Source organism: Macadamia integrifolia, unplaced genomic scaffold (genome assembly GCF_013358625.1).
Source record: "Macadamia integrifolia cultivar HAES 741 unplaced genomic scaffold, SCU_Mint_v3 scaffold2269, whole genome shotgun sequence".
Lineage (NCBI taxonomy): Eukaryota > Viridiplantae > Streptophyta > Magnoliopsida > Proteales > Proteaceae > Macadamia > Macadamia integrifolia.
In genome coordinates, this window is record NW_024868604.1 from 139,571 (window position 1) to 147,881 (window position 8,311).

Below are 8,311 nucleotides of genomic sequence, written 5' to 3' on the forward strand. Positions count from 1 at the left end.
TTAGAGCTTGTGACTTCTGCTTTGTAGAATACCATATAGGATTTTGAAGTTTTGATATCACTACGTGTAAGGGTAACTATCGGAGTTGGATCTTGATTTGGAATCCACAGCCCTCTTTCGGGCACATCTGCTACCCTGCACCACCGCATCCTCACTCAGAGATACTTAGGGCCTATTTCTCAGATGGCCTCTTTTTCCCTTAGGGTGTTTTTTAAAAGGAATATTAATGATGATGGCCTATTTTTGGGGATGGAATATTAATGATGATGGCACATATCTGTAGCCCTCTTTCGGGCACATGTTTGGAGTCACCACCTAAGGTTAGGGCCTAGGACACGATGGGTGAGCCTGATCTGTAAGGAGAGTGCTCGAAGATTGGTCTAGTCCAAAAATTAGAGTAAGTGTTAGGTTGTGGAGTTGGGAAGGTGTTATCCACTGTGAGGGTAGCGGCCGGAGATGGATGGGCTACACATCCCCATCCTCTCTCCTCTCTCTCCCTTCACCTTCATGTGAGGGGGAGGGGTTCGAGTCATGTGTGCTTCACTTGTAGGCCCCACATCACCGTATCGTCGCTTGGAGATACGTGGAGGTGTCTTTTGTAAGAGTGTAAAATTTGTCATTTGAGACGGGGGTTTTGATGATGGTCTAATTCGGGGATCAGGATCATGCAAATGAGGTATGAAGTCGCCACCTAGGATTATGGGCCTAAGACCCAGAGGTGGGCCCGATTCCTAAGAAAAGGGCCCAAATTTTGGTATGGTCCAGAGATTTAGGGTAAGTGTCAGGTTATAAAGTTGGGAAGGTGTTAAGCACCCAATTTTCCCGGTTCAACCGGTCTTCTTGCTTGATGCTTGAGAATGAACATTTTCCATAATTATTACTATTCCACATGTATGGCTAAGTTATCACACATATATACATTAATTGAATTCAATCTACTATATACACTAAGACAAGGTCTGTTTAAAGTCTACATTATGACAAGTTGGTTGAGAAATTATACCTGAACTTAACCCCTGTTTTGGGTCAAGAGGGGTGGGCCCTTGATTAGAACTGACTCGGACTATCTTTTGTGTTCTCCTAGCTCCGGGGAAGATGGTCTTGACCACTAACTTCCTTTTTTGAGAGATGTTGATTGTGATGGTATCCAGACAGAGTTTCGGCTAGGAACGGTCGCTTTTGGATTTGGATTCGGACAAAGCTTTGGCTAGGGAAGGCTATTTTTGGATTTGGATTCGGAAAGAGCATCGACTAGGGAAGGCTATTTTCGGGCTTGGGCTAAGGTGGCACTCTAGTAGAGCTTTTGCTGGGGATAGGCTAAGGGAGGGCTAGGTTGAGGTGGCAATTCGGCAGAGCTTCCGATGGGAATGGCTATTTTTGGAAATATTTTAAGGACACTCGGATAGAGGTTCGATTAGCAAAGGTTATTTCTGGGATTGGGATGAGGTGGCACTCTGACAGAGCTTCTACTGGGGATAGGCTAAGGGAGGGCTAGGCTGAGGTGGCACTTCAACAGAGATTCCGCTGGGAATGTCTATTTCTGAAAATATTCTAGGGACACTCGAACAAAGGTTCAGCTAGGAAAGGCTATTTCTGAAAAGAAACGGGCTGATCTAAAAATGGATTAAAGAACTTCAAAGTCCCGAAGAACACTTTGAAAATCTGAATAGAGTTTCAGATCTTAACAAAGATCTCTTCGTAGACCCAAAGAACCTCAAAAAGGGGGGGTTTCTATCTCAATCTATCTCAAGAACGCTCAAGAACACTTAAGAACACTCAAGGGAGGTGGCTCAAGAACATACTATTTTTGGCTAAAAAATGGATCTAACTAAGACTTTGGATTGAAGATCTTCAAGATCCCAAAGAACACTTCGAAGATCCGAATGAGTTTTTGGATCTTGATGAAGATCGCTCCAAAGATCAGAAGAAAATTAAAAGGGGGGAGGGGAGGAAAATTACACTTTGAAAGGGGATTCTGGTCTGTTAGGGTCCTTTTTTTTCTAAGGGAGGGGGTATTTATATTTTTTTTCAACCAAATAGGAGAGGGGGAATCCCTTTATCCAGGGGACGAAAGGGGGGGCTCTAGCCTAAAGTGAGGAGATAGGATTTTTGTCCAATGGGTAAAGGGGGGGTTAAAGGTAAAAATGGGTGGGAAGGGTTTTTGTCCAGTGGGTGAAAGGGGGATTTCAGAAAAAATGGGAGGAGAGAGAAGGTTTATCTAGAAAAAAGGTGATTTTCAGAAAAGTGGGAGGAGAGAGAAAGTTTAGCTAGAAAAGATAATTTTTGGAAAAGCAGGAGGAGAGAGAAGGTTTAGCCAAAAAAGGTAGTTTTTGAAAATACGGGAGGGGAGAGAAGGTTTAGCCAAAAAAGGTAGTTTTTGAAAATGGAGGAGAGAGAAGGTTTAGCCGAAAAAGGTAATCTTTAGAAAAGCGGAAGAAGAGAGAAGGTTTAGCAAAAAAAGGTAACTTTCAGAAAAGCGAGAGAGAGAAAGTTTGTCCGAAAAAGGCAGTTTTCAAAAAACCAGGAGGAGAGAGAATTTTAGGCAGGTAGTGCGGGTGATGTAACGGGTGTGCAAATGCATGGGTGTGTAGGCAATGTGCACAGCGGGTGCGTCCACGCACGGGTAATATGCACGGTGGGTGGGCCACCTGTGCATGGTGTAGGCATAGTGTAATACCCTACTTCTTAAATCCGGTCTGATTACACGGTTGATCCGGTTTAACCATGTAGGACCCGAACCAGAGAGAGTTAGAGCGGGTTCCTTATGGACTATGATGGCAAGGGTGACCTTAAACATCGGTTGGCCCGACAAGTCCGAGCCAGTGTCAGAAGAGATGGGTGTACCCAAGCCATGTACATGCACCTATCATAAGGCCATGTATGGATAAAGCAGGTATGTAGCCGTATATTAAGGTGCATACGTATATTACATCATATGCCAAGAGTGAGATTCGTGCCAAGGGCCGAATTCTGTTAAAATCCCAAGTTTTGGCCCTCAGGTGGGTGGATAGGTGGGCGCATCCACCCACCTGAGTGACCCACCCATGTGAATTACTTAGTTATTTAAGAATTATATATAACATTTATGATTTTCTTTTCTTTTCTCATTTATGACACTCGGACGTTGGTGAGAAGAGTAAAGAGGAGAGAGAAAAGAAAGGAAAGAAGAGGAGAAGAGAAGGAAGAGGAAGAAGAGAGGGATGTCAACGGCGCCGAGGCTTGATCTTCCCATTCCGATGCCGGAAGAGTGATCTCCAACACTAGATCTACGTTTAGAGGTGAGCAAAGGTTGGGTTCCTTAAACCTTCACCATACCCAAGTAAAACCCTTGATTTGGGTAGGGTTTCTTGAGATCTTGGAAGTCCCCCTTGAAATGATGAATCTAAGGTTTAATAGATGATTTATGTGTTGATCTTGAAAGATTTGAAGAAGTATTTACAAGGTTGGAGAAGCATTGTGGATTTGAAGTGATTTTGGGGTTTCAAAGGTGTTCTTGAGCAAAGAAGGTAAGATGGCTTCCCATTCCTTAAGTCTAACCTAGATCTAGGTTAGAACCATCCTATAAGACCTTGAATGTGTGAAGAATAGGTTTGGAAAAACCCCATTTGAATCCCCAAAGGTTGGGGGAAGTTGGGAAGAAACAGCAGGTTTCCCGCCAAGACCGGTGGGTCAGACCTGTGGGCCATCTGGCCCGCCTATGGGCACCCACCTGAGAGGGCAAGGCCCTCGGGCCCAACCGACGGGCCACCCTACCCGCCGGTCTTAGCAGGGCCTCGGGACCAACCGACGGGCCAGATCGGTGGGCCAACCGACGGGTCGACCTACCTGTCGGTCCAGACTGGTGGGTCTGACTGGTGGGTCAAACAGGTGGGCTGTCCAACCCACCCGAGAGGCTCCAAATGTGATTCTTAAGTCCGATTGGACCCAAATTGGATGTGTGACATTCTTTTAGGATTCTGAACATGATCTTGTCACTGGATCGTGTTAATCTTGATCCCAAAGTGGTGAAATACTAACCCCGCTCACTCATGATAGGTTCACCAAATCCTACGCTTCTCGCACCGGATCTCACCCGTACCGAGCGTGAATCCTTGTACACTACAAGTAAGTGGGGAGAGGACATTTGGCCTTGTTTCAAGGCATTGTTTGGCATTCATTTAATCGTATCTAGTCTAGCCATGTCATCATGAAAATGCTATGTAGATTAGTTATCCTCACATGGTTATGCATGGGTGTTGTGTATATTTCCTAAATGCCAAGTGATAATATGTTTCTGTGATGAATGTGGACATCATTGTGCATGATGCATTAATAGACTAAATGCTGTAGTTGGCTTGGAAACGAGTGCATTGGTGGCCCATGGTATGGGACGTAGTGGCACTATGCAATCATACTATTGTCATATAGGAGCATGCGGTTTAGGATTATCATCAACCCGTGCTACAACCCTTCCCAGCAGGGGTTAAGGTGTTGGGTTACCATTTGGGGGGAAGCAGTGGTCGCGGTTTTCGGGTCACTGTGGCGGTTAGACATTACGCCCGGCTGGTCATTAGGACAGCCGGCAACCCCGGTGGTATATTCAAGAGGACCAATCGTACTGCTTTTAAATTGCTGGAGTCAGCACATTTAATTTTCAGTCATATACTTTATGTTGAGAGCCGATGGTCGGCATGCTTTTATTTTTTCGAGTACTCACGGTGGGCCTTCTCCGACAGCCCTATGGACGTATCGCGGGATGGAGTTGGTGGCTCGTACCCGGAGCATACGCGCACTGTGGTTGTAGTAGCACTAAACCAAAGACTTAGTAATGTTGCTTAGGTAGTTGTGATTTAAAATGTATTGCATAGCATATAGTGCATATGGTTGTGATTTGTTGTGTGGACTGCTGTGTGGTCTTTCTTTCCACTTACTGAGCTAGTGAGCTCATCCCACGTGTGCACCTCTTTTAGATGATTTTGCAGGTCATCAACCAGATGAGCACAGGGCAGGTCCCACAGTTGAGTTCCCTGAAGAGGACTGGTGGGCCCCTAAGGAGTTAGAGCACGGCACTGGTTTCTCGTGCGAGCTGGGCTCAACCTTTGATACCGAGCCAAGCTGTATTCTCTAATTTTTGATGATTTCTTTTATGTACTTAATATGTGAATTGTACTCTTATTGTGTAAATATCATGCCTTCGGGCCCACATGTATTTAACTATTGTATCACAATTCAGGTATCAAGTATTATGGGAATATTCACAGGTAAACCAAGTCTTCCGCTGAACTAATAAGCTCTTTCTTATTTGTGTGTATGCTATGGTGGAATACTGTATCAGATGATCCTAGCAGGTTTGGGTTAACCGGTGTTAACCCGATCACTGGCTTGGTTTTGTGTGAACGGGGTGTGACAATGGTGGTATCAGAGCGTGATGCTCTGCTCCACTCACAGCATACCCTTAGAATCCCGTAGAATCTATAATAGAAAAATGGGATTGGGTTAATGTAAAAGCTTTAAAGAGTTAAAAGCCAAAGAAAGAAAGGAATAAAGGTGGTTGCATTTAGATATTGCATTCATGGCATACGTGAGAGTAGATAAAAGGTAAATAAATTGGTGTCATAACCTATCGAGTACAAGTTTGACGAAATTTCGGTAGCATAACGGCGTAAAATGAGATTTCCAAAAATTTTCACACAAACACCTGATAAACAACAGATATATATAATATAACAATGATCAAAAAAATTTACAAAGACACCACAATTAAACTACACAAGTCATTACACATACGAATTCATCACAAACTACTATCAAAATACATTATCCCACAAATAAGTCCAGTTACAGAGCAAGTACAAAGAATGAGAAAAAAAGGAAAAAAAAATACAATAGGATAGATAACATGGAACAGATGAGAAGCTGGTGTGGACGAGCAAAGTCCTCACTGATCATCGTCGTCGTCGTCTATGATTACTACGTTCGCCGGAGGTCTAGAGTTGACGCTGAGGCGATGGTCTTAGTAGTCAAACCTCGAGTTCACCAGTCGTACCTGCCTCCGAAGTCGGCCAAAATCTACTAAGATGGCATTGGTCGTGGTGTCCAAGTCCTGGCCCAGTCTGAGGAAGGAATCCTCCAAGGTAGCCTGCCTCTCCAGGATGCGTTCCTCCCTGGAAGCACTCTCGTCCAGCCTTCTTAGTAGCTGATCTTGGCCATCCTTCAAAGCCCTCATGGTGGACATCATGCCCTCAAAATCATATGCACCACTCTCAGGTGGTGGGGCTCTATGCTGTGGGGCCGCAACTCTGGTGAAGCCAAGGTCGGTACCTCTCGACTCCTGAGGCACCTCCTCAGGGATGTCCTCATCCACCAAATCATCCTCCTCATCCTGAGGAACATAGTCCTCATCCTCCTCACTGGACTCCTCCTCCATGGGAACATCCTCTATAGGGGCAGCTCTCCTATCCCTACCTCTCTGAGCTCCTGCTCTCTGAGGTGTATCCATAAGGATGTGGAGACCCATCCTCAAGAGGTTACCCCTCTCGAACTTGTCCGCCGGAGTCTTCCCCTCCTCGCCACTCAGGTCCACTCCGAAGAACTCGAAGATCCTAGTGAGGATCCTACCATATGAGAATCCTCCATCCTCGGGGTGAGAAGTGTGGTGCTCCATGGTCTTGAGGATGACATAGGGTAAGCACAAGTGCTCGTCACCTCCCTCTAAAGCCTTATAGATGCAGAAGCCTATAAAGGCTACCATGAAGCCCACCTGGTTCCGGTGACCTCCTCTGGGGAGCAAGTTGAACTAGACCAGTCGGGCAAATACTCGAACCTCTGGGAAAATGGATGTCTCGGACTCCGGACGGGCACTGCTGCCACAGATGGTCTCGTAGATGTAGTCCGGTGTCACCCGCCGGTTAAGTAAAAACTTGAAAAAAATGGAATTTTTTTTTATTGTTATTATGGTTATTATTAATATACTTATTATGATTATTGTTATTATTCTTATAATGATATGTTATGATCAAGTGGGACCATTGTCATACTTGTTGGAGCACTAACCCTGTATTTTTGGAATCAAGTTGCGGGTAGTTATAAACTATTATACACTATGATACCCTGCATGTTGGCATATAATTATGTGTCGATATCAATTCTATGGTGTTTAACCAATGTGATGTATGATATCTTCCAAGTGCAAGGATACGATGGTACGTACTAGATCCGGTAGCCATGCCCGAGGTACCCCGCGTGGTCCTCGTCCGGTCGGTCGACCACCGAATCCCAGGAGGTCCCGCTCTGTGGGGCAAACCTCACCTCCACCACCTCCAGAGACCTTTGGTCAGGGTGGGGCACATGGGGACCCACCTATGACCACACTTCCGGACCCTCCATCGGTTATTACTCTGGGGGATGTTGCTACCATAATTCAGCAGTCACAACAGGCTTTTCAGCAACAAATGCTTCAGCAATAGCAAGCATTTATGACTGCTATTCAGTAACAATTGGACCTTTCTCAATCAGGTCAACCTCCCCAGATACTTACTCCCCAGGACCCGCCTGTAGGGTCTGGATTGGGGCCACAAGTGGGAGGTACACCTCCAATCCCACCATTCAGTATTCCTCAGTATGGGGTGCCCCCTCCATACTCTTACTATCCGGCTTATGCTCCTAACTTCCTGCCGATGAATAATATGTCAAAGGTAGTGGAGTCATTCAAGAGGAACTTACCACCTGTATTCTCTAAGGTGGGGAGTGATCCTCTGGAGCCGGACTAGTGGATCCAGGAGCTAGAGAAAATATTTGAGGTGATTGAGTGCACAGATGCACAAAAACTCATTTGTGCGGGGTTGCAACTCAAGAAGGAGGCCAACTCTTGGTGGCAAGCCTCTAAGCCCATATTGTTGGCTGCCCATCCAGAACCCACCTGGGAACAGCTCAAGGAGTTGTTCTTGGACAATCATTACCCACGCAGCTTCAGAGACCCAAGGAGACTGAGTTTATGGCCTTAACTCAAGGAGGTAAGACTATCCTTGAGTACCAACAGCAATTTGAGAGCTTGTTCCATTTTGCCCCAAGGCATATGAGGACAGCTGAAGAGAAGGCTACGAGATTTCTAAAGGGCCTAAAGGCATCCATTGGGTTTGTACTTGAGGTCTTAGATTTGACCGACTATGGCCAGATTGTGCAGAAGGCCAAAACCATGGAGGATAAGCAGAAGGGGGAACAGTCCCTCACCCCTGGACTGTGGAAGAGAACAAACCTATTTTCGGATATGAGTAACTCCTCCAAGGCATACCGTGGATCGTACAGTTTGGGGCCTATGTATAGGCAGCCCTAT